The sequence below is a fragment of the Oryctolagus cuniculus genome, chromosome 7 (genome assembly GCF_964237555.1).
Source record: "Oryctolagus cuniculus chromosome 7, mOryCun1.1, whole genome shotgun sequence".
Lineage (NCBI taxonomy): Eukaryota > Metazoa > Chordata > Mammalia > Lagomorpha > Leporidae > Oryctolagus > Oryctolagus cuniculus.
In genome coordinates this window covers 34,911,037-34,937,490 of record NC_091438.1, presented here as the reverse complement: position 1 = coordinate 34,937,490, position 26,454 = coordinate 34,911,037, and positions in this window count along the sequence as shown.

The window sequence follows — 26,454 nt, the reverse complement described above, 5'->3', positions numbered from 1 at the left end:
GAAGTTAGCCATATCAATGGACTCTTTTACAAAAGTTTTCTCTGTAGCATGGGATGCTGTTTGATAGCATTTTACTACCATACATCTTTCAAAACTGGTGTGAATTCTCAAACTATGCAACTACTCTATCAAGCAAGTTTCTGTAATATTCTAAATCCTTTGTCATTTCAATAATCTTCATATCATCTCCACTAGGAGTAGATTGCATCTCCTGAAATCACTTTCGTTGTTCATCTGTAAGAAACAATTGCTTATTCATTAAATTTTAATCACAAGTTTGCAAAAATTTTGTCACATCTTCAAAATTCACTTCTAATTCTGTTTCTCTTATTTATTTCTACCAAATCTGCAGTTACTTCCTCCACTTTCATCGGGACTCCCTCAAAGTCATTCAAAAGGGTTAGAATTACTTTCTTCCAAATTCTGTTAATGTTGACATATTGACTTCTCCTATGTATCACAAGTGTTCTAAAGGGAAACTACAGTGGTGAATTCTTTCCAGGTTTTACATTTGCTATGCCCGGATCCACCAGAAGAATCACTTGCAGCTATAACCTTACGGAATACATTTAAGTAAAAAGACTTCATAGTTTAAACTACTCCTGATCCATGGGTTATAAAATGGATGCTGTTTTAGAAAATATGGAAATAGCATTAATCTTGTAAATATTTCCATCAGAAAATTTTAATGACCAGGTGCATTGTCAACAATCACTAATGTATTGAAAGAAATCTATTTTCTTTGAAAAATTATTTATTTATCCAAGAAGAAGGGAGGGAAGGAAGGAGAGAAAGAGAAAAGGGGGGAGAGAGAGAGAGAGAGAGAGAAACTTTGATCTGCTGATTTACTACTCAAACATCCCCTACAGTTGTGCCTGGGCCCAAACCAAAGCTGGAAACCAGGAATGCAATCCCATTTTCTTCCATGGGTATTGGGACCACAGTCACTTGAACTATTACCACTGCTTTCCAAGGTCTGCTTTAGTGGTTCAGGATCTAGAACTGGAAAATTGAACCCAAGGAGTCCCATGTGGGATGTAAGGTGCTTTAATCATTTTTGTCAAACAATGGCTATCAAGAATTTTTATTTTATTAGAAGTAGGACTCAACGGTGTTTTAAAATATTCAGCAAACCATATGTGCTATCACTCCGGCTTTATTGTTTCATATACAATGCATAGGCACAGTAGTGTTTAAAAGCTATATGATTTTCAGAATAGCAAACAAGTAGAGTTCAATTTCACATCAATAGCCGCATTAGCCCCCAAGAGTCAGCCTACACTTTGAAGCTTTAAAATGAGACATTGACTTCTCATGTCCAGTTATGAAAGCCCTACATTCCAATCTCTTGCAAAATATGCTATTTCATCTACATTGAAAGCCTTTTAATTAGTGCTTTCTGCTTCATCAATTGTCTTAGCTAGATCTTCTGGATAATTTGTTCTAGCTTCTACTTCAGGACTTGCTTCTTCACCTTGCAATTTTATGTTATGGCCATGTCTCCATAGAAGTTAAGCAACTTTCTCAAGTTGCTAAGGTCAAAAAGTAGTGAATTAAGGATTTGAACCAAAAGCTCTGTCCTCAAAGCCTTTAAGTCTTTTCAATTAAATTAAATTCTACACACTTTCCATTCTACTAGAGATGAGCAGCAGTGTAATAGCAAATGCTAGAATGACTTAGAAGGAGCCTTCTTCTGCGTAGAGGAAGGAAGGATAGAAGGTAGTCTGGACACTAAGGATGCCAAAACAAATTATCCAGAGTACTAGAGGGAATGCGGAGGAGTAGGCAACTTATCAGTATTCTTCTTGGAGCTCCAAGAAATTTCCAGTTTGCTCCCTTTCTTCCACAGTGCTACAAATGGATGTGGTCTCCCACCTGCAATTCCTTGAACTGGTGCTTGTATGTTGACAGTCATAATCTTTCTTGAATAACAAACTCTAAAATGTAAATATTTCTATCAGGAGTTGTTAACACTATGGAAAAAGAAAGCAGAAGTTTTCTTGTAAAGACCAGGGGAATTGAAACAGACACAGAGAAGGGAAGGGAAACAAGACAAAGAGAATTTCTGACAGAGGTGGAGTCCTCAGCTGAATTATTCTCTTTTTTGACAGCTATATTTCTGAAATTGAGTTTTCTTTGAGATGCATTTTCCTCCCCATAATATATTGCCCTGCTGGCTTAATCTGGTTTACCCTGGATTTGATTACAACGTGGATTTCTAACTAAGACATGATTTTTTTGTTGTTTTTCTCACTAAGCTGTCAGTGTCCATACAATTAAACATGATACTTTAGTTGCTTCAGTGTCTGGCATGGAGTAGGTACTCAACAAATTTGTATGTTATTGACTATAATTGAATTGCAAATTGATTAAATTCCTTTGTATTGCCCATAGCCACTGTATTTAAAATGATATACCCAAGATGGCAAGAATGTTTTCCTATCTACTTCTTTTTCCATTGGTCTATCCCTAGCCCCTAGAAAAATGTCTGACACCTAAAATCTTAACTTAAATATGGTAATGAATTAATGAGATAGGCCTGGAAAATTTTAAAATAATAATTATTCATAAAACTCTGGAACTCACCCTAAGGAAATCATCAGAATTATCAGTACATGAGTTTGTATTTCCAGTGGTTTCCATCACATCCTTTCTAATATACCACAATGGAAACAGTTAATTGAATTATTGTATGGAGTACCAGGTAGTCAAACAAAATGATGCTGCAGAAGGATATAAACATAAAGCAGATTTTTATGAAAACAAAATTACAAATTTTGTAAACAGTGTATTCTTTTAGTTTAAAATAAAATTATAGAAGGTTTCGAAGAGGGTAGAATAGCAACAGGACAGTCCAGATCACACTGGACAAAATTAATATTTAAAAAGGGTTGAAACTACATGCCTGAGATAAAGCTGTGGGGAATTCACAGTAGGAAACCCATCGAGAACAGCAGAGATGATCCACGTCTGCACTGAAAGAGCAAACAAGAAAAAAACAAAACAAACAAAAGAAAACATCGGAGGCTCCAACCCAGAGAGGAGAGTGTTGACCCCAGTGGACAGTGTGAGAGGGAAGTCTGTGGGTCCAGAGAGCTGCCAATAGCAGTGGGGAGGAGTGTTTGATGAACTGCTTCTGAAGCTCCAAGCAGGGGAAAAAATAAATGAACAAATAGGGAGGTGATACACCTCCCTCCCCCACCCAGAGGGAACAGCAGACCCCAGAAGAAGCCATTCTGCTCCTTTGCTTATTTGTTTTCTATATTTGGATGCAATCAGGTGGAGGCTGCCCCTGCCTGCTGTGGGCATGCCCAGCAATAATGGGGATTGCTTCACCCTCCACCCAATGAGTGAGGGAATCAACAATTCAGAAGAATAACTTCCCCCACAACACAAGCAGTATGGCAAGGAGAAGCCCAAGCTATCTAAAGCTTGCGCTTGCCCACCACCACTGGGAAGTAAGCTGCGCTCCAGTAGGTGGGGGCTCCATGCACACACCCACAACCCACAGACCTATAGCAGTTCACAACAGAGGGAACTGTGCTCACAGGAAAGCCACCACAGATCAAAGGTGCAGTTCTTTAATCAATCTGAACTAGTGCTGAAAACATCAAGGAATAACACCAGGGCACCCCACCACTGTGAGAAGAAAAGCAGGTCACACTAAACAGAGCTGAACACCCTCCTTCTTACGCTATCCAAAGGAGAGCTACAAAGTCCCACAGGGGCCTTACCTTGGATAATTGCTCCACCCTGTAATACTGAACAGAGAAACCAGGCCACACCCAATACACACCTCCTGGTACTTACTGAAAGTATAGATGTCCCACTAAGTCACACAAATGCTCAAAACAAAGGAAGAAATTAAATAAGAATAAGGAAGACACTATGAGCCCTTCCAAAGGAATTCTACAAAACATCAATAGTAGAAGGTGTAGATGAAGAGATTGAGCATATGCCAGAAATGGAATTCAAAAAATTAATCATCAGATTACTTAGAAGCAACCAAAAGCAAATTCATGATCTAAAAGAATTTTTCCAATGAAATTGAAATATTAAAGAGAAATCAGAATGAAATACTAGAAATGAAGAACTCTATAGATCAAATAGAAATGCAGTGGAAAGTCTTAGCAACAGAGTAGGGGAGACAGAAGAAAGTATCAGAACTAGAAGACAAATTTTTGGAATTTTATGGTCAGACCAAAAAAAAAAAAAAAAAAAAAAAAAGAAGAAGAAGAAGAAGAAATTAGAAAACTAAAAAACATTGTTAGAGATCTACAAGATACTATCAAAAGACCCAACATACAGGTGCCAGAGAGAAAGGATTAGAAGGCCTTTTAATGAAACAATGAAAATTTCATCAATTTGGATAAAGAAAGGGACATCCAAGTACATGAAGCTCACAGAACTCCCAATAGACACGAACAAAAATGTCACCATGAAACTCTCCACAATAAAACATAGAAAAGCTTCTAAAATGTGCATGAGAGAAACTCCAGATCACATTCAAAGGAACCCCAATTAGACTCATAGCAGACTTCTCATCAGAAACCCTACAGGGAAGGAGAGAATGGCAAAATATATTCCAAGTCATTAGAGAAAAAAGCTGTCAATACAGAGTACTGTAGCCTGGACAGCTCTAATTTATGAATGAGGGTGAAACAAAGCTCTTCCATAACAAACAGAAATTGAAAGAATTTGTAACCACCCATTCTGCCCTACAAAGGATGCTCAAGGATGTGCTACACAAAGAAACACAGAAACAGGAACATCACTATGAAGGAAAGTGAATGCAGAAAATTGTCTAGTAAAAGTACAAAGGAAATCCAAAGTTAAAAATAAGACTATTAACAGAAATACGGCAGAGCAAAGTCATTAGTTAACAATAGTCACCTTGAATGTAAATAGCCTCAATTCTCCACATAAAAGAAATAGACTGGCTGAGTGGATTAAAAAAATCTATTTCTGTCTACAAGAAACACATTTCACCAACAAAGATGAAAATGAAAGGATGGAAAAAGATATTCATGCTAACAGAAACCAAAAAAGAGCTGGTGTAGCCATTCTAATATCAGACAAAATAGACTAACACAAAAACTATTAAAAGAGACAAAGAAGGGCACTATACAATGATTAAGGTATCAATTCAACAGGAAGATGTAACTATTATAAATCTATATGCACCTAATTACAGGACACCTGGCTATTTAAAAGAAATGTCAATGGATTTAAAGGGAGACATAGACTCAAATACAATAGTAATGGGGGACTTCAATACTCCACTTTCAGCAATAGACACATCAACTAGACAGAAAATCAGCAAAGAAACAACAGACTTAATCGATACTATAGACCAAATGGATCTAGCAGATATCTACAGAGCTTTCCACATCACAGCCAAAAATTACACATTCTTCTCATCAGTGCTTAGAATTTTCTCTAGGATTGACCACATGCTAGGCCATAAAGCAAATCTCAGTAAATTTAAAAAAATTGAAATCATACCATGCATATTATCTGACCACAATGGAATGAACTTGGTAATCAACAACTTAGGCATCTCTAAAGCATATGTAAACACATAGACTAACAACATGCACCTGAACAAAGAGTGGGTCATTGAAGAAATAAAAAATTTCTGTAAACAAATGAAGATGACAATACAACATATCAAAACTAATGGGATACAGCAAAAGCAGTGTTAAGAGGAACATTTAATGCAGTTGAGCCTACATCACAAAATAGGAAAGGCACCAAATAAATAGGCTATGAATGCATTTCAAGGACCTAGAAAAACAACAGTAAACCAAACTCAAAGCTAGTAGGAGAAAGAAATAGTTAAAATTAAAGAAGAAATAAACAAAATTAAAACAAAAAAGTACATAAGATCAGTAAAACAAACAACATATTTTTTGAAAAAATAAGCAAAATTGACACAGCATTGGCCCAACAAACCAAGAAAAGGAGAGAGAAGGCCCGAAGCCCTGAGATTAGAGATGAAAAAAGAAATATAACAACAGACACTATAGAAATAAAAAGAATCATCTGGAATTACTACAAAGAGCTGTATGCCAACAAAATGGGAAACCTAGAAGAAGTGGATAGATTACTGGACACTAAACAGACCAATAACCAAGTTGGAAATTGAATCAATAATAAAGACCCTTTCAACAAAGAAAATCCCAGGACCACATGGCTTCACTGATGAATTATACCAGACAATTAAAGAAGAACTAACTTCAATTCTTCTCAAGCTATTCAAAACAATTGAAAGGGAGGGAATCCTCGAGACTCTTTCTATGAAGTTAGAATCACCTTAATTCTTAAACATGAGAAAGATACAAGAGAGAAAGAGAACTAGAGACCAACTTTCCTGATGAACATAGACACAAAAATCCTCAACAAAATATTAGCCAATCGAATTCAACAACACATTGGAAGGATCGTTCACCCAGACCAACTGGGATTTATCCCTGATATTCAGGGATGGTTTAACATTTGCAAATCAAGCAATGTGATACATCACATTAACAAATTGAAGAACAAAAATCATATTACTGTCTCAATAGACAGAGAGAAAGCATTTGATAAACTTTTTCAGAAAAGGCTCAATCAGTATTTTATTCTTTGTGAGGCACATGTCGTATGTTACAACTACTGAATTCTTCCATTGTATTGAAAAATCAGACATAGAGAAATTCATAAGTGAATAGATATAAATGTGCTCCAGTAACACATTATTTGCTAAAATGTATGACAGTATCGATTTAGCCCATGAACTACTGTTTGTTCAATTTTTATAGATCATAAATCCACATAAAATCAAAAATGAATTCAAGATAATTTTTCCTTAGAAGTTTAGAAAGTTCTTTTTAAGGCTGCTCTACCTCAGGTACAAGGCCACACATGTCTGTCATTATTGTGTTGTCAACGAGTGGATGTGTGGGTTAAATGTGGGTCTAAGCCAATAAATGTATACTAATAAAGTGTTTAGTCATCTCTATTGTTTAGAGAATTAAACTGTGTTTCTATCAGTGCAATGGATTCTGTCACACTAGAAGGTATATGATAGATATGATATGATAGATAATAAATTCCCTATCAGTTGGGCTAACATTGACATTATCTGCAAGCTTAATTACATGATATATGCATCATTTATCATAAAATACATGGTTCTTAGGGAGTGCTTGCATGAATCTCTATCTGTTGCTAATTTTTCTTTCATGTAACCAAGAAGCTTCAGCACTAAGTGATTAGTACTCCTCATCAGGGATCATCTCTAGGATCAATTGCTGCAGAATTGGTCTCTCACTGGGGCTTTTGAATTCCAGGTCCTTTAGGGCATGTGGTCTCAGCAAAGCTGCTCTGGAAAAAAAACAGACATGGGCAGTTGAACTAGATTCTATTCACTTCATTTGTTTATTTATCTAAGGTATTCAAACTTCATGCATTTCATAAATACAAATTTAGGAACGTAGTGATTCTTCCCACCCTATCCTCCCTCCCACCTCATTCACTTTAAGCACGTCTTTCCCCCTAAAGGATCAAGTCTCTTGTAGTTTAGTCTTAGAACTCCCAGATGGAGAAGAGAGGTTTGAGTTCAATAGTTTTCCCCACCTAAGTTCAATGCTATTCTTATTTACTAGGGATTCAGTAATAGACAAAGGGCCATCATGTGAAAGCTCTAATGTGCTTAAAGATTGTTAAAAAGCACTTAACATTCCATTCTCATCGTGTAAGTGTTGGATGAACAATTCAGTATTCAATTCAATGAAAGTTTCCTATCCTTTTATTTTGTGCAATGCTAACTTGATAACAGTGAAACCATATCTCTTAACAAGATGGTTCAGTCCTTGCCCCTCCTTCTATACACACAACTGAACCTTAACAATTCTGCAAGAACATTCTTTGGGGCAAACTTCACTATGAATTGTGATACTACTTGATATTCCTGTAAAACCCCTTCATTAAGAAACTTACTGATGTTTATCTCAATCTCTGGAGCCTCTCAATGCTGCCTGTTGGGAGCCAATTTCCTTCAAATGTGTGAAAGCCAAAGACCCAGAGAGGAGTAAAAGACTTGCCAAGAGTCTTTAAGTTATTCATTAGGAAGAATGAGATGAAGATTCCAGGTTGTCGTAACAATGGTAGTCACAGCCTTAGCTAGAAACATTTGCTTTCCATGAAAACTTTCCATGAATCTTCAAAGATATTTAATCTCAGGCCTTAAACTGTGATTGTGTAACTGAATTGTGACCAATTTTCCCAGGAAACCTTTTTCACTTGCACTTGGAACTGCAGGCCCAAGACTGGTGGTCATGAATCCCATGAGGAAAGTTTATCTGGTAGAGAGACAGTCCTCTCATGTGATATAACAGAGTTGGGTCATGGAGAAGTCTCGGAGTGTACTTAGGCTCTTCCTAGGGAGAGCTTAAATGTGTTCTGGAATTTAGAAAGTGATTCTTTGAAAATGTTTCTTAGTTGAGTTTGGAAAGGATACCATGGTTTGACTTGTGACAATTTTTTTTGGAAACTAGAGCTTAATACAGCTATGTCTTGTTTTACCTAATAAAATATGGCTGTCCAAAACCATGTGCAAATTAGTTTGATTGGGGTTGATGCTATGGCTCTGTGGGTTAAACCATTATCCTTCAGCATTGGCATCACATACAGGCACTGGTTCAAGTCCCCACTGCTCCACTTCTCATCCAGGTCCCTGTTACCATGCATGGGAAAATAGCAGAAGGTGACCCAAGTCCTTGGACCCCTGCACCAACATGAAAGACCCAGATGAAGTTCCCAGCTCCTGCTTTCATTAGTCCTGGCCGATGCAGCCATTTTGGAGTGAAGCAACTGAGGAAAGATTCTCTCTCTCTCTTTCTCTTTTCTTCTCTCTCTCTTTCTCTCTCTCTCTCTTTTTCTACCTCTCCCCCTATAACTCTGCTTTTCAAATAAATAAATAAATCTTGTAAAATTAGTTTGGTAATTGTAAAATTACTGACTATTTAACATGAAGTGTTTCTGGATTAACAGCCCTGTCTATGAGAGTTGAGTCAAGAGGCTCCTAGGGATTTTTATTTTTATTTTATTTTTAATATTTATTTTATTTATTTGAAAAAGTTACAGAGAGAGGTAGAGACAGACAGAGGTATCTCATGTGCTGGCCCACCCTCCAAATTACTGCAATGGCTGGAGCTGAGCCCATCTGAAGCCAGGAGCCAGGAGCTCAGACGTGGGTGCAGGGGCCTGAGCACTAGGGCCATCCTCTGTTACCCATCCCCTCAGGTGCATCTTCAGGGAGCTGGATCAGAAGTGTAGAAGTTGGAACTTGAACCAGTGCCCATATGGGATGCTGGCATTATAGGCTGGGACTTTAACATAGTGAGCCACAGCACAGTCCTGGGGCTTCTAGGTTTTAATCTTCACTTTTGCAAAGTTTACTTTTTAAAAAAAAAATTTATTTGAGACTGGAAGAGACAGACAGACACACACACACACACATACACACAGAGCCAGCTCCTATCTACCTGTTTACTCCCAAATGATCACAGTGGAGCCAGTAATTCAGTGCAGGTCTGTCACATGGAAGGTGGGAACCCAATCACTGGAGTCATCACCACTGGGTCTCCTTGCATCTTATACTGGCAGGAAGCTGTGGTCAGGAGCCAGAGGTGGGAGGCAATTCAACATCAGGCTGATGTGAGATACAGATACCTTAACTGCTAGCTTAATTGCCTACCCTAAGCTTTACTTTTACAATATTAAACACTGACATATAATTTACGATTTTGTTAGAATAAAGACTTTTGGCTATTAAACCTTTAATTTTGTACATGCTTCTATGAAAAATAAAGAAGAAATTGAAATAACAACAACACAAAAAACCCATGAAACAACTTTCACAAAGACCACCCAATAGTTATGAGCAGAATATTTTGCACCATTGGGAGCTCTTCCATCAGTGTCCTGGAAAAGGCACCACTGTCATTTCAGGGCTACTCATAAATCCATAGTCCTAAAGCTCAAAGGGCATTCAAAAAATTATAATCTTCTTCCAGGTAGCCAAGTTATTTTAACCACACTATAGACATAAGAGCCTTGAAATCTAAATGTTTCGACAACATTTGCACAAGTGATTAGTAATAAAGAAAGTAGCAACGACTTAAGTGTGGAATTTCCAGTAAAGAACTTTGCTCCCTATTTCCACTCAGCCTCCTCTTGTTTGGCTTTTCATCTGTCTATGGGTTCTGACTCTTTAGTTTCCAGGTTCTCTGGCATCAGATCTAAAGGCAAAGCCCAGGAAAACTAACAATCCAGGCTGTTTCTAAGAGCAAGCTATGTCTCACTGAAGAGCAGGAAAGAGGGGAAAGCTCTTTTCTTCTGCACTTTACATTCAGGCAGATTCAGATGTGATATTTTGGTGTAGACTGTGGAATGTGTTAGACACATATTTGACCTCATGAAAACAATATGTTGTTAATATGGCAAAAGAATACTGACTTTTTGAAAAGTTAACTTTAAGAATGATTAGGAGAGCAGTATTTTTTCCATTACATCATTCTTGACCCATATAAACGTTCTATTTGTATTTTGTAAACACATTTCCATCATCATCACAGCTTGCTTGATCTCTACTCAGCCCCTTAGTAAACCAATACAGCCATTTTAATTGACCTACCCTAAGCTGGCCCGTTGATTTAAGTACAATGGCACTGCTGTACACATATCAGGAAATGATGGAGTAGTCAATTTCTTGGATGATGTAAATTGTTTATGCAGTCACATTCACAACATAGCTATGGACTCTGTTAGTAGAAGATGCATTTGTTAAAGGGAAAAAATTCAGACATTTTCCTGCATCCTTTCTAAAACATATGTCTGGTGCTGGGCAAAGTGGAAATGGGAGATGGTAACTTTGCTATGCAACCTGAAAATATTCTTCTGTCCAAGTGCAATGGCCTGTCTTGGCAGCCTCAATGGCACCAACACTAGGATGAGCAGCATAATGTGGTTTAGGATGTTTAGAAACACTTTCCATTTACACAGTACTTCACATGGTTCTAAGCAATGTAAGAAAACCCCTCCCATTTCTCTAGACCCATCTGCTATTCACAATGAATACTTAAACTCCAATCAAACTAACTTTCTGCTTGTCATCAGCCCATCCTACCTTGTCCTGCCTCGGGGCTGTTCACTTCAGCTCATTCCATCTAGAGGACTTGGGCCATCGTTCATTGCCTTCTCAGATACATTAGCAGGGAGCTGAATTAGACATGAAATTCATGCTGGCTCTGCAATGTGGGGGACCAGCATTGTAAGCAGTGGCTTAATTAGTCACTTAAGTCTATGCAACACCAGGAAATTATATAATCCTTTTGTTACAGTTTCTTCATCGAATTAGGATAATAAAAAAAACAACTATCTGCTCTATTGGAATCGAGATTAGGGTTAAATTCACTAATATGTATAAAGCACTGACCACAGTGTCTGAGGTATTGTGAGCTCTATTGTTTCTGTGGAGTCTTTAAACGTTTGAAAGTTTCCAGTTGATAATTTACCTCCCAATCCCCCTAATCCAAGCTAAATACCTTCAGTGCCTTTAACACTATGTGGTATCTATACTTCTTTTCATTCTCATTGAATTCCTTCTTACATGTTCCAGCTTGTTAGTGCTCCTTTAAAAACAGGAGCCTACAAGGATATTTGTCATAATATTACTATAATAGCTGAGAACTGAAACTATTTGAATCAGTTGTGGAACCTGCATATGAACTATAATGTATTAATATGATGGAATATAATATTTGGTAGAAAAGGAATGATAAATTTCTATCTTCAGTTAGCATGTATAAATGCATACATTGTAAGGAAATATTTATGCATACATTATTTTTAATATTATTTGAGAGGTTATAATGTGGCATTATTATTATTCATTTTTATACCTAAATTTGGCTAGTATAATTATCTCTTTAAAAGAAGTTTCTGTGTGTTTTCTGTTATTTTAAACAAATTATATTTATTTGGGAGACAGAGTGACAAAGAGAGAGAGAGTTAGAGAGACAGACAGAAAAGAATCATTCATCCACTGGATCACTCCTCAAATGCCTGCAATAGCCAGGGTTGGACTGAACTGTATCCAGGACCCAGAAACTCAATCTAGATCTCACAGGTGGATGGCAATAGCCAAGTTACTTGCACCATCACGGCTGTTTCCCAGACTTTGCACTAGCAGGAAGCTTGAATCAGGAGCTAGAGCCAAGAGGCAGGTGTGGGGAGCAACTCGGATTAGACTGTTACTCGAATTAAGACTTATTCTATGCATCTGCTCTCCCACAATATGGCACTGGGAGAGGAGGAAACAGCTTCTACACAGCTGCCTCCAGTTCAACCAATAAGCAGCAGGACCTGCTCCTGATTGGAGGAGAGCAGCGTACTCAGTGTGTGGGTAGCAGAGTTGGGATTGGTGGAAGAGGACTATAAAGGAGGAGAGAGACAACATGCACCAGGAACACCTGAGGAACATCTGAGCAGCCCCCGAGAGGGCCGGCCGGTGGTGTGCCGTTCCCCCGCGGAAGTGGGGAAAGTGGCAGGGGGAACCGCCCTTCCACGGAGGTAGCCAACCCGGGAAGAACGAGCAGCAAACCCGGGGAGGGCCGAGCAGACAAGAGAACAGCGCAGGGTCCTGTGTCGTTCCTCCACGAAGACGGGGAGCGACAGGCAGGTATTCTGGTTGGAACTTGGAACATGGCATCTTAACATGTGTCTTAACTGCTATGCTAAACACCTGCCTCTTCTAATTTTTTTTTTTTTTCACTTTTCTCCATCATTCTTTGAGCTCCATCTTGCTTTTTCACACAGGATAGTCATCACTTCCTAATTCTTTCCCTGATCTCATTCTGGAATAAGTCATCCCCCCCTCCAAAAAAAAAAAAAAAGGAAAGGAAGGGAAGAAAAGAAAAAGCGGTATTTAGCAACCACGATCTTGGTGCTATCTATAGGTAGTGTTTTTGGTGTGTAACTAAGAACGAGTCCTCTCAATGGGAAACGCTAGGACATACTTGTGTATGTGTAACAATTTGAATAGTGTCCCCTCAAAACTTGTGTTCATCCATAGTTAAGACAGTGACTCTGAGGAATGGAGTCTTTGCAGATGTAACCAGCTAAGATGAGGCTACACTGGATTAGAGTGGGTTCTGACTAAAATGATCGGCATTTTTATAAGAGAAAGGAGAGGGGACACAGAACCACAAAGCTGTGCACACACAGACAGACAGACAACACCATCTGAAGATAGAGCAGAAATTTTCTGCACTTCACGCCAACCAATATAGAGGTGAGATAAGATTATCTCATTTTGGATACAAATACAACTGAATTAGACCACAGCTTGCTTTATAAAGGTTACTCAAGCATCTTATTAAGCAAACTAGGTTAATACATTGTTACCACAATTAAGAGCACAGTTTAGTGGGTATGGTTTATATTAATACTAAAGGACTTTGGAACTAGGGCACTTGTGGACAAAATATTTATTAACTTTATGGCCTTAGGCTTGTTACATGACATTTTTAGAAAAGATTTATTAATTATTTGAAAGGCAGAGTTACAGAGAGGCAGAGGCAGAGAGAGCTCATCCATTCGCTGGTTCACTCCCCAGATGGCGGCAATGGTTGGAGCTGGGCTGAACTGAAGCCAGGGGCCAAGAAATTTTTCTGGGTGTCCCACATGGGTGCAGGGGCTCAAGCAATTGGGCTGTCTTCCACTGCTTTCCCAGGCATATTAGCAGGGAGCTGGATGGGAAGTAGAGCAGTTGGGATTAGAACCGGCACCCATGTGGGATGCCGGCACTGCAGGCTGAAGCTTTATCCTCTATGCCACAGCGGTGGCCCTATTGTTACGTGACATTTTTAGCATTCTGTATCTTAACCTGTAAAATGAGGATTAAAATTTGCTGTTATGGTACCTAAATAAGCTGATACGCACAAAGTATGAAAAGCAATGTCAACACATAAGTTCCCAATAAATGTTAACTACCCATTTCTTCTTATAAAGTATTGTAATTGTAGTTTTAGATAAGCTCTTCTTGTATCCATTTTTCTCATTTTTCAACAAATAAGTTTGAGCTTCCAACTATGTGGCAGACATGGATACTACAAAATGATCACTGTATGATGGCTGAATTTATGTTTACTTTTTTTGATGAGTTTCCATACTTTGAAATTGCCTCATTGGTTTTTGCTAAAAAGCACATGGGGTTGTGGTTCTAGTTTTACCTTTACTAGCAATTGGCTATGCATTTTAGCACCCATGCCTTCTCCTCTCTGAGTTTCATATTTTTCCTCTATTTAGTGAAAGATTTGGATAGTTTTCCAGTTCTTTCCAACTGTAAAATCCTGGTGCTATAGGAGCAAGGGCTGTTTTCTTGTGCCTGCCTGGAGGAGCTAACATGTGAAGTTGAATACAATGAAGCCATCATCTAATAGACTGTCTCAGTGGTTAAGTCTATTTCATAATGTATATCTTCTATAAAATATGAATAGTATTCTAAAGTAGCACCACTTCTCAACTTGTCAAGATAGTCACTTTGGTGGTTGACAACAGGAAAAAATTGAAAAAGACTGGCAGAAAGAAGAAAGAATGAATCCTTAGTGTATTTTTAGTAGTGAGAATACTTTATCAAACAATTGGGTGCCCAAGAGTAAAGGGGAACTTCTCATTTGAGAGCATGGGAAAGCACCTCTTAAAAACCTGCCCCAGAGAACCCTTCCCATTGGCCTGCTCTCCTGAACATTGCCCTGCCTCCTTGATGAAGTGGTCTGACCCCTCTGACAAGAGCTCCCACACCATCTCTTCACGGCTTGTTGGTTTAGTTTCGCATGATGGATGACATGACACACAGTCGGCAAGGCTGTTGGTACCTGCTCTGTAAATGACTCTGGTATCATGCTGCCAAAGGCAAAGTGACCATCTCTCAATTCTGGCTGAGCTTTTTGACTTCAGGTTTTCAAGTATGGAAGCTCGTGATTTATGAGATATAAGAAAGCATAAATGGGTCTTCTATTCCTTTTGACAAGGATGGACTCCCTCTGTAACCCCCACCTCACACTCCCTTTGCAGGATAATGATGCTCCGGCAGGAAGAGCATAGTACCCCTTTCCCACCACAAAAGCTGAAAGGCGTTTGCTCCAGCCAATTTTGTGTAGAACAGGCCAGGTCAGTAGATCATGGAGCACTGGAGTAATTGGACGAGCAATGTTGATCTTTAGCTGAGTCATTCCTATTTATCTCAGTTTATGGCCAGGTGCTCTGAAAAATAGTCTTGCTTTGAAAAGAACTAGTTGTGTGACCTGAGATGGAACTATGCCACAATTTAGATAAGCAGAGAGTATTAGGTAATCCAATGGTCTGTGCTTTATAGATACTCAGTCTTTCCCTGGGTTCTCCATTGGCAACTGAGAAACTGAGCAACTGTGTGAATCATCTAAGCTGCAATATTTCACCTCCATGGATTCTTGGACAAGCTGAGATACGAAGATTCGGCAAGTCTTGGGGTTTATGTTGGGATAGTGAGCAAATGTCCTTGTTTGTCCAAGGTTGGGGGGTTTACTGGAACACAAACTTCTATACTAGAATCTGAATGGTCTCAAGGGACAGGCCACAGTACTTCCAGTACTAAAACTGGGACATTCCCAGGCAAAGTGTAATGAGTTGGTCACCTATTTGGAAGTGAGGACTTGGGAGAAAGGTGGGATGGAGCAAAGAGCAGCATGAAGGTTCAACTTGGAGTTGAGATGTCCAGTGCATATCACTTGGTAAATGAACACTTTTCTAAAGATAGCATCACTACCAGTGTAGCCATGCCAAAACAGTGTATACCTTCACCTAGTATAGAACAGATGTTCAGTTCTTCTTTTTTTTTTTTAAATTTGGTTGAATTTGAATTAGCAAATATTTAGTCCAACTATATTGACGATAGCACTGTGAATATACTAACCTTTATGTGAACTTGTCAAATTGGCTCCCCAAAGCTGGAACAGAGCTCCCTGTAGAAGTAGTAGGTCATTTAATTCAGTAGATCAGAAAGAACAGTGTTTTATGGATAAAGCCACAGTATTTTTGGTCCAAGGTTGGGCCCTTTGTTGCCATTAAATACATCTTTGGCAATTGTCAAATCCAGTGATTATGCTATTATCCTGTTTCTTCTTGCTCGAATTCTCACGTATAGAGTTGACAGTACTTTGCATTTACTTATATTTTAAAGAAATTCATTGGCCAGCACCGTGGCTCACTAGGCTAATCCTCTGCCTGAGGCGCCGGCACCCTGGGTTCTAATCCCAGTTGGGGTGCCGGATTCTGTCCTGGTTGCTCCTCTTCCAGTCCAGCTCTCTGCTATGGCCCAGGAGTGCAGTGGAGGATTGCCCAGGTTCTTGGGCCCTGTACTTGCATGGGAGACCAGGAAGAAGTACCTGGCTCCTGGCTTCGGTGTGGCATGGCGCACCGGCTGTAGCGGCCACTTGGGAGGTGAACCAATGGAAAAAGGAAGACCTTTCTCTGTCTCTCTCTCTCTCTCTCTCTCTCTCTCTCTCACTGTCTAACTCTGCCCTCTGCCTGTCAAAAAAATTCATTACTATTATTATTGAATGAATATAAAACTGCTTAGAGTTTGAAAACATTTCAGACACCTATTCAGACATAGAAGACTTGCTAAACAAGTCAGTCCAAGGACTGTTTCTTTCCATTCTATGGTAACATTTTTTGAAGGCTATGTAATTGACATTTTTCTGATTTATTTAACCTGGACTCATCTAAATGCGACTTAGTAAGATATATTAACTGCTTGAGAAGCAAGTTGAGATTTAAAGTAAGCTTTTACAAGGTCTCCTGACTTTAAGAGCAGGAGGTGACATATCAGCCCAAACAAACTTACTTAACTCCCATAAGTTTGCTTCGCAAACAAACAAACAAACAAACAAAAAAAGTTTGTATAAGTAGATCCTTAACTAAGGTTCTGTTCCTTGAGACTGGACTGAGAGAGTAATGGGAATGTGTTGTAATTATTTTCACAGGTCCTTATTTTATACAAGTCAGTGGAAATGTCCCTTGAATGGATGAAAACCTATGGATTTGAGAACCTGATTCCCTCACATTCCTTAGCAGGTCCTGAAATCCCCTCATCTAAGTGACTGACCCTCAGAGACCAGAGGGGCATTATGGTATAGTGACTCAGAGCAAACCCTGGCATCCTGAGTTCAAATCCCAGTTCTGCCCCTAACTAAACTCTATGATTCTGACCAGGTGGCATCATGTTCACCTGTAATCTGGGATGAATAAGAGTATTTTTCTCACAGAGTTGTTGTTAGGAGTGGGTGAATTTATGACTAAAATATTTAGGACAGTATCTGGTAAATGTGTGCCTGGAAAGTCTTTCTTGTTAGTGTGCACAAAAATCTCTTCGAGAACCTGAACTCTTGAATCCATGAAACCAGAATCTTGAAACTACTGATTCTCAATCTTGATTTCACATTAAATTCATGTGGGATGCTTTCGACAATTGTGCCAATCTGGCTTTATTTTGGGTAAATGGGATCTGGCTGTCTTGGGATGGGGCCATCCCAAGCCAAATTTGAGCTTTGGCCGGTGCCGCGGCTCACTAGGCCAATCCTCTGCCTGTGGCGCCAGCACACCAGGTTCTAGTCCCGGTTGGGGCATCGGATTCTGTCCTGGTTGCCCCTCTTCCAGGCCAGCTCTCTGCTGTGGCTCGGGAGTGCAGTGGAGGATGGCCCAGGTGCTTGGCCCCTGCACCCACATGGGAGACCAGGAGAAGCACCTGGCTCCTGGCTTCGGATCAGCACGGTGTTCCGGCTGCAGCTCACCAGCCGCAGCGGCCATTGAGGGGTGAACCAATGGAAAAGGAAGACCTTTCTCTCTGTCTCTCTCTCTCACTGTCCACTCTGCCTGTCAAAAAAAAAGAAATTTGAGCTTTATCAGTCTTTGGTATGTGATTCTAGGGTACAGAGGGCAATGAGGACCAGTGCTCTAAGCTCAGATTTGAGAACTACTGCTTGACACTGGCTTTGCATGTCAGGCTGATTGTGTGTTTAATTGTTTGAGCCTACAACATTTTCATCATTCACCCATTATTTAGAAGTCTCTGAGCAGGCTTACATTATTCTGTCTAAGGCTATAATTTTCCTGATGCTGGGTGTCCCTCTGTCGCCCTTCATACTCAAATATCTAACATAGGCCCATCATATTATAATGATGATGGTGAGGGAAGCAGGAGCAAAGATTAAAAAAAACTTAAAAATGTATTTATTTGAGAAGCAACAGAAAGGGGGATAAAGATAGAGGGTGAGGGCAAGTGAGAGGGAGAAAGCTCCCATTCACTGTTCTATCCCCCACATGTCCATAACAGCCAGGCAGGGCCAAGGTCAGAGTCAGGAGCAGAGAATGCAATCTAGATCTCCCACATGGGTGACAGGAACACAGTTACTTGAGCAATCAACCACCAGTTGCTTCCTAGGGTGTGCATTAATGGGACAATGGTGTCAGGAGCCAGAGCTGAGACTGCCACTGAGATGCTCAAATGTAGATTGCTAGGATATTGATCATCAAGCTAAATGCCTGCCCCAAACATAATTATTGAATTTTGCCATCAATCTTCAAGATCATGTTAATATTTATTTACTTGTTTATTTGAGACACACATACACATATGCACACACACACACAGAGAGAGAGAAGACAGAGTGAGAGAGAGACCTCCCATCTTATCGTTCACTCCCTAAGTGCCCACAATGGCCAAGTGGAGCCAGGAACTCCATCCAGTTCCCCGAGGCAGGAACACAACAACTTGAGCCATTACCTGCTGCCTCCTAAAGTCTGTATTACCAGGAAGTTGGAATTAACAGCTGGAGCCAAGATGTGAGTACAAGCAGTCTGATAGGGGATAGAGGCATCCCAAACTACATCTCGACTTCTAGAGGAAACGTTTGCCCTGTTATTATTATATATTATATATTATAAATATAAATATATTATAAATATATTAAAATTATATATTATTTTGAAGGAAAGAAAGGCTGGTCAGAAATAGTACAAGTCAAGTGAGTGCTCCCTAGGGCTCCTGGTCTACCCAGATCATGCCATCACAATTTATCTTGCTAAATGTTGTCCATTTCACCTTTCCTCTCCCCACACTTTTTTCTCACTAAGTCCAAAGCATGTTTATTATCCTAGGGAACACTAAATTCTTCTCTTCATAAGCAGTGGCGCAGGGAAAGACGTAACTTAGAAGGCACCATCTGCTACCAGAAGAAGGCCCATGGAGCAGCAGCAGCAGCATAGATTGAGAGAACAGAATCTTCAGCTTGGTTGACAGGTTGGCAAACCCTGGATATTAGGCTTTGTAGAAATGACCAAGCAGGCAAGTTAAGGACAACTTCCATACCACAGCTGAGACCATAGACTTTGATATCTCCTGTTGAATCTTTGTGGCTATGGACAGCACCCATTGTAGTATATAGCCATAGTCATAAAGTGCATGTTGTCCTAAGCTTGTTCATGCTCATGGCATCTGTATCTCCTCAGCCCAATCTTGGCCTATTTGATGCTCAGAGACTCCATAGGCAACAAAAGCTCCACCTGGGCAAAGCTGAGAACCAGCTCGGGAGGGATGACTCTTTTCCAGAATCATTACCCAGGCCAGTGGTGGTAGAGGGGATGCAGCACCTGCTGAAGCCAGGTTTTTCTGTGTAGCCCGGAGACTTGGGCACCTAGGTCTCCCTATCAAGATAGCTTAATAAGTGGAAAGCACCACAGCAGGATCAAGTTAACTCTGTTGGTAAAAATAAGTTGCATGAGGATCTTCTGGTGTGAACTGGAAACCTGCTGGACAAATTCTAATGGAATTTGTGACATTCTTAGACCCTGCTTGCTCTGCCTGCTAAACTGTATTAACCTGGTCACTCTGCAAACGTCTGTGATTGAAGACTCTCAGCTGTCTTATGCTTTGATGAATTCCTTCCCATGCAAGCTTCTCTGGATAGGAACTTTTTAAAGTTATTTGAATGGGAGAGGGAGAGGGACTGGACGAGGGAGAGGGGGAGGGAGATGGGGGAGAGGGAGGGAGAGGGAGGGAGAGAGAGACAGAGAGAGAGACAGAGAGAGAAACAGAGAAATATCTTCCTAGCCATTGGTTCATTCCCAAATGTGTACAATAGCTAGGGCTATGACAGATGAAGCCAGGACCCTGGAACACCATCAGGATCTTCCATGTGGGTTGTAGAAACTCCAGGACTTGAGCTATCATCAGCTGCCTCCATCCCCAGAGACGTTAGCAGTAAGCTGTGTTGAAAGGTGGAGGTGGGACTTAATCCTAGGCACTCTGATATAAGACACAGGAGTCCTAAGCAGTGGCTTAACCTTCTGTGCTATGTGATTGGCTGCTGAACTTGTTTCCACATTCAAAACAGGAGCATAATAATCCATATCTCGCTAGGCTGTGGTCAAGCTCAAACAATACCATAAGTGTGAGAGTGCCACATAATGTGTAAGATATAATACTATTTTTTTGTTAAATCACTAAGTACTCCTACTGATTCCTTTCTAAGATAGCAGGAAACAGGTATGCATGGTATTTGATGGGCAAACTATTTACTCTAGAAGAATCAAATAAGCCGGATGTCTTCAACTGCAATAATCTAATGATCTAGATAATGTGTGTTTTCTGTGGAAGTGGTAGGAACCCTGAATCACCCAGCACCATGGTCCTCAATGGATTACAGAAACCACAGCATTTCAACACTAAGGGACAGAAGAGGTCAGGCCACCCAGCATTTCTGCTCCTGCCTCATTTTCCCAGGAAGTTTCCTCCATCAGCTTAGAGCAGCTTGTCACAAATGTCCACAGTCACTAGAGGAGGTGTGGGTTTGAAGAAAGGGGTGGGGGGACAAAGAGAGAGAATCACAAAGCAACAGACCTGCACGCCAGTCCTGCAGTAACCTAGCAATCAAGGCATTAGCAGCCAAAAAGCTTTTCTTGTAGAGAGGGAGTTAATGGATTTATATTATTTGTGGTTATCTGGATTTCAGATTGACACCATAAATATTCAGACTCTGAACTCAGCTGGAAGCAGCCGCCACTGACTTCTCTGTGACCTAGCTGGAAACTTTAAATCAGCCGTCTCCTTGACTTTCAAGAGAATGACATACTCCAAATCCGCAAGATACCATCTCCTCTGTGTTTTATTGCCTCCAGAGGACCTCAGTTCAGGATGGTCTGTAACTGTAGCCTCTCTTTTGAATGCCAAGTCCAGTTAAGATTGCTAAACCATAAAGTACTCTGTCCTGAAGTAGAACGGACCTGGACTGTGGGCATGCATTATGATTCTACCGAATGTGCGTGGCGAACTTGAACCTGATGCAAGCCCTGCAACCCATTATTCAAGGACTGACATGGATTTCCATCCGTGGCTCTCTGTTCAGTAGATCTTCCACAGGTGCTTTCCCCACCATTTTCATCCTGTTTTTTAAGTTGTCTCTGCAGATAGATTTATGGGCTGCACAGGTACAGGGACATGTTCTTCAGTGCACTCAGAGCTACTTCGAGTTCCTGTGTTCAACAGCTGACAAAAGCGAGGGGCCCGTTGTGAGAAGCAGTTTGGATACCTCTCTGTTTCATTTCAGAGCTGACGCTGAGTCTTTGGAGAGAACACAAGGAGGGGCATGGTCCTTCTCAGCCCACACTAAAGGGAGTGAGGAACCTTCCATGGCAACACGCTTCCTTTTGCCCCATGACAAATTGTGCTGAAGGTTTGACAACTCCAAATCCATCATTAAGATCGGACTGGCTCCTTCTCTCTGTCAGCTTAACAGATGTGGCAGCAGCCACAATGTCAATAAAGGTTATGTCCCACTTCAGAGGAAAAAGGGCCAAAGCACCATTTAAGTAATTGCTTGGGGAGAAAAACATCAAACTATCCTTCTAGGCAGGCAATAGCACTATCAGGATGGGCTCCACACATGGGCTGCTGTCCCTTTGCTCCCCTTATGAGCCGCAAGTCATTCTCAGGGGAAGATGTGTGGGTCTATTACCAGGAGAAAGAGCAAGGCAAATGCAATTACACGTTGTGACTTCAGAGGCCCCATCTACCAAGAGTTTGGAAATCTACGAAGAGTTCTCATTCTACCAGCTGACCCAGACTGTAATGCACCCCAGATGTTATAAAACATCCTGTGGCTATTTGATATAATGAGGGATGGACACAAAGAAAACAGTCATGAAAGAGAAATCAGCACAATGCTGGATTATTTTATATTGTTAAACTCTGAATTTTACCTGGAGCATCTTATTTTTTTTTCTATGCTCAGGGTTTCTGAACCCATTAATCCTGGTCTAAGGAAAACAAATTCTGGGGAAACAAAAAACATATAACATGAGCAGATTCCTGCAAGAAGAGCAGAATAGGTTCAGTGAAACTTTAGGAATGGGGAATGGCAGATGATGGAGTGCAGAGGTAGACAGGGGCAGACCATGGCCCGATGAGTCTCAGATGAAGCTCTGTTGGTGTGTCATACTAAGGTTTGTACAGTGATGAGATGCTCCCACACTGTTAATAATAGGAAAGTAGGGAGACCATATTTTCATTTCAGACAAAGCCCTGTAGTAGCTGGATGAAATATATATTAGGGCACAAGATGGAGGCAGGGAGACCAGTTAAAAGATCAGTAAAGTAGATCCAGTAAAATATAATCAGGAGGACCTTAACCCTGGAGTTAGTAATAGAGATGGAAAGAAACAGTTATATATATATATATATATATATATATATAAACAATTATATATATATGCTTATGGATTAAAGGGGTATAAAATGGGGAGGGAATTTAGACTAGTACTTAGAGACAGCTGTGTCTTATGAGATTATGTGAGTTTGACTACAGGCTCCAGCTAATGATTCCAACTTCCTGCTAATGCAGACCATAGGAGAAAGCAGTGGTGGCTTAAGTAATTGGGTTCCTGCCACCCATGTCGGAGATCTGGATAGAATTCCCTGTTCCTGGCTTTGGATCTGGTCCAGCCCTGGCTGTTTTAGAAAATTTGTCAGTGAACCAGCAGATGGGAGATATCTGTCTCTCTGTCTCTCTCCTCTCTGCAGATGGAAGATCTTTTTTTTTTTCTGTCTTCCTCTTTCTTTATTGGCTTCTTAATACATAAATAACAATGTAAATAACTAAATAAAAATAAAGTGGGTTGAAGTTGTATGTGACTGAGGTTTTAAGGAAGGAAACTGTGCACTTCAGTCCACTTGTGCTGAATTGTAAACCATTCCCAAGCTAGTACTCTGTGCTGGTGTGCGGTAGCTTACTGAAGTCTAGAACAGCATCCTGCTGAGAACAGCCAGAGCACTCTGCAGAAGTCACCAGCACCAGATAGTCAAAGTCTGCAGAAAGAGATCTCACTTAACCTTCAGCGTGTTGATACCAAGCCAAATCTGAATCAATTCTGGTTGTGGAGAAATCCTGGTATTGACTTAGTTGGTTATCTAAATTATTTGGGACTCTGGATACAAGGGGTAAACACCCACTTAAATTAACTGAGACAAAAGTAAAATATTTTGACTCTATAATCAAACACAGAGACACAACTGGAGCTCAAGGATGACCAGAACCAGAGTTGTGACCTCCACGTTCATTATCTCTCTCTCTCTTTCCGTCTCCCTTCCCTTCTCTGTTTCATTTCTGTTTGTCTTTGTGTCCCAACTTACATGGGCTTGCTTCAAGAGCTGGAAACACAGACATTGGCAGATCACAAGCTTGCACTAATGATTTTTCTATCCAAGAGGATATGCTATCTTCCATAGCTGCTACTGAAGAATTCTGGGATGCAGTGAATTGAGTAGAATCACATGTGTAAACAACATTTCTCTCCCAAAAGGAGGTGCTGTACTCAAAAGAAAAGGGATGCACCTACTAGCTGGAGCAATCGATGTGTGCTATGCCATCTGTTTTAGAAGTTTTGCAAAGCCTGTGTATACCATACCATCCCCAAATTTTCAATAATGGCAATGAGAATTTAATTATGCAACCACTGAGCTAAGTCTAGCTCTGAGAATATGAGAAGGGGCAGGAACCAACACTGTACTTCCCACTCTGATTCATGATTCACTCTCTTGTGCATCAAATATATGCATCTGGTAAATCATTTTATGAAATGCCTTGTAATTGTTATTTATGTGTCTGTCTTCATCTCTAGACTGTGAGCTCCTTGAGATCAGTGACTGTGTCTTCACAATATTGTTTTGCCCAGTGGCTGGCACATAGCTTGGCACATTAATTCAGTGGCATCTTACTTCCTGCTGGAAGAGAAAAAATTAATTATTCCTTGGTTGGAAACTCTGTTTCCAAGTCACAGAAATATCAAATATTTCAAGTAACAATATGAAAAAGGATTGCATTTTAGATAACTAATGCTGCTAAAAAGTAAGATTACTCCAGAAGCTTACAGCAATCCTTCCATAACAGCCCTTAAGAGATATTTACTAGCTGATTAGAAAGTTAGAGCTAGGGAAAAGGAGGTAAGTGGTAGTCTTTTTTATGCATTTTAACATGGGTAATAATAGTCTTGACATAAATAAAGACAATATTATTAATTTACCATTCATGCCATGTGGTACTTAGGGTTGTTCAGTGGTAGCAGGAGTAGTAAGGAATTTGTGTCATGTCCTTCACATTGTTCTTTTTTGCTTTTCCTGAACAGCATGAAATTGTGAATCTGCTGACCAGTGTTCAGAGCTCAGTTGGTGAGTGTGGAACATTTGCAAATCTAATTGCATGGCAGATCCAACACGTGTGTTTATTTTTTCCTCATGAGCAGTATCCCTTAACCAACACAGCTAATCAGCCACAGAAAGTTGGAAGAAATTGCTAAGTCCCTATAATCTTACAACTTTGGGCTGTTCTCTGCCATCACTGTCCTTGCTTTCTTAGAAGAGTTTTGGGAAAATGACAGGTTCTCTTCCAGGGAATCTGCAATTTGCTAAAGTTGATAATGGGAAAACCCACCCCTTTCCTCCTCCTTCCAAAGCATCGGGATCTTGGAAATCAGTTTGAATTGATCAATGGACTGGCTTCCACCCCACTGAGGAGCTTGTCATATGCAAGAGCAACATTTAGGATGAAAAATCTAGCCATATGCAGATTCTTAGTTTTGTTCCCAAAATAACTCCTGGTGTTGTTGGCTTCTCTCCCTCATCTAGCTACCATCTGGGGTTTGTGTGTGTGTCTGTGTGTGCACGCACACAGGCAATAATACCTCCTCCCCACAATCTGCCAGGCACAGACACCCTCCCTCCACCGCTCCCACGCTTATATACTCACTGAACCAGGGATGCGGAAAGGATGTCAGATCCACTGAAAAGGCCCAATTCCTGCCTTTCAGCCAAAGATTTTACATGTACTTTATGCCTGCCTTAAAAAAAAATTGATCTGTAAGCAGAAGCCAAGGAGACTGGTACCAACAGGAATTAATTTGTGAAGGTCTAGGCTGTACGTGACTCTTTGGTACTTAAGTCAATGGAGGGAACTACTTAATGGCTTGGGGGCTGCAAACATTTTTATATAAACTCAACAACTAACTCAAACCAGGGCCTGTTGCTTTTTTACTTCAGAAACTTATTTATTTCACATTTCTTTGGTTTAGAAATGACCTGGGCATTGAACTAATTAAAAAAATAATTTAATATGTAGGAATAAATCCTCCACAAGCTGAGACCTTGTCAGCCAATTTCAACCTGGAGTGCAACCTCAGAACAGAATAGTAAATCTCCTATAATAGGGGCTTCCAGATCCACTATATCATAGAATGTTCTGCATACTTGTCAGAGAGCACAGTTCACCTCGCAACTGCCCTCACGAACTTCCTGAAACATGAGGGGCTCCATGTGTTAATGGGTAAGTAAAGGGACTGGGGAGCAGGAGGCTGGGTTTAGGTATTGACAATGGAGAGAAAACAAGGCTCACCCGTGGGAGTCAGAGGGAGCTAGAGATTCAGTGAAAATGAAAAATGGAGGTTGAAGAGGTGGAAACCAGAGATCCCTCTGCTTTCTCCTCTTCCTCCTGTGAAGTAGATGAACTCACACAGGAAGCAGCTATCCCAGTCTTTGGTTCATTTATCCCAGAGAACAGGTCAAAGAAAGGGCAGCACAGACATCCTGCAAACCCAAGAACTTAAAGAGGATACCAGGAGAGGCTTGAGAGAGAAAAGCTTTGTTCAAAGTTTGCTGCTTCGACTGCAGGGTGTGAAATAGCAAACTCCCTTCTGGGTCTGTTGGTCTGAAGGCACTGGCTATGCTTGGCTTCACATGCCTGCTGCAACACCAGTTCTGGTGGTTCATGCTTAGTGAGCACCCCTTGCTGGACCACGGTTAGGAGATGGGTGGGCCTTCTC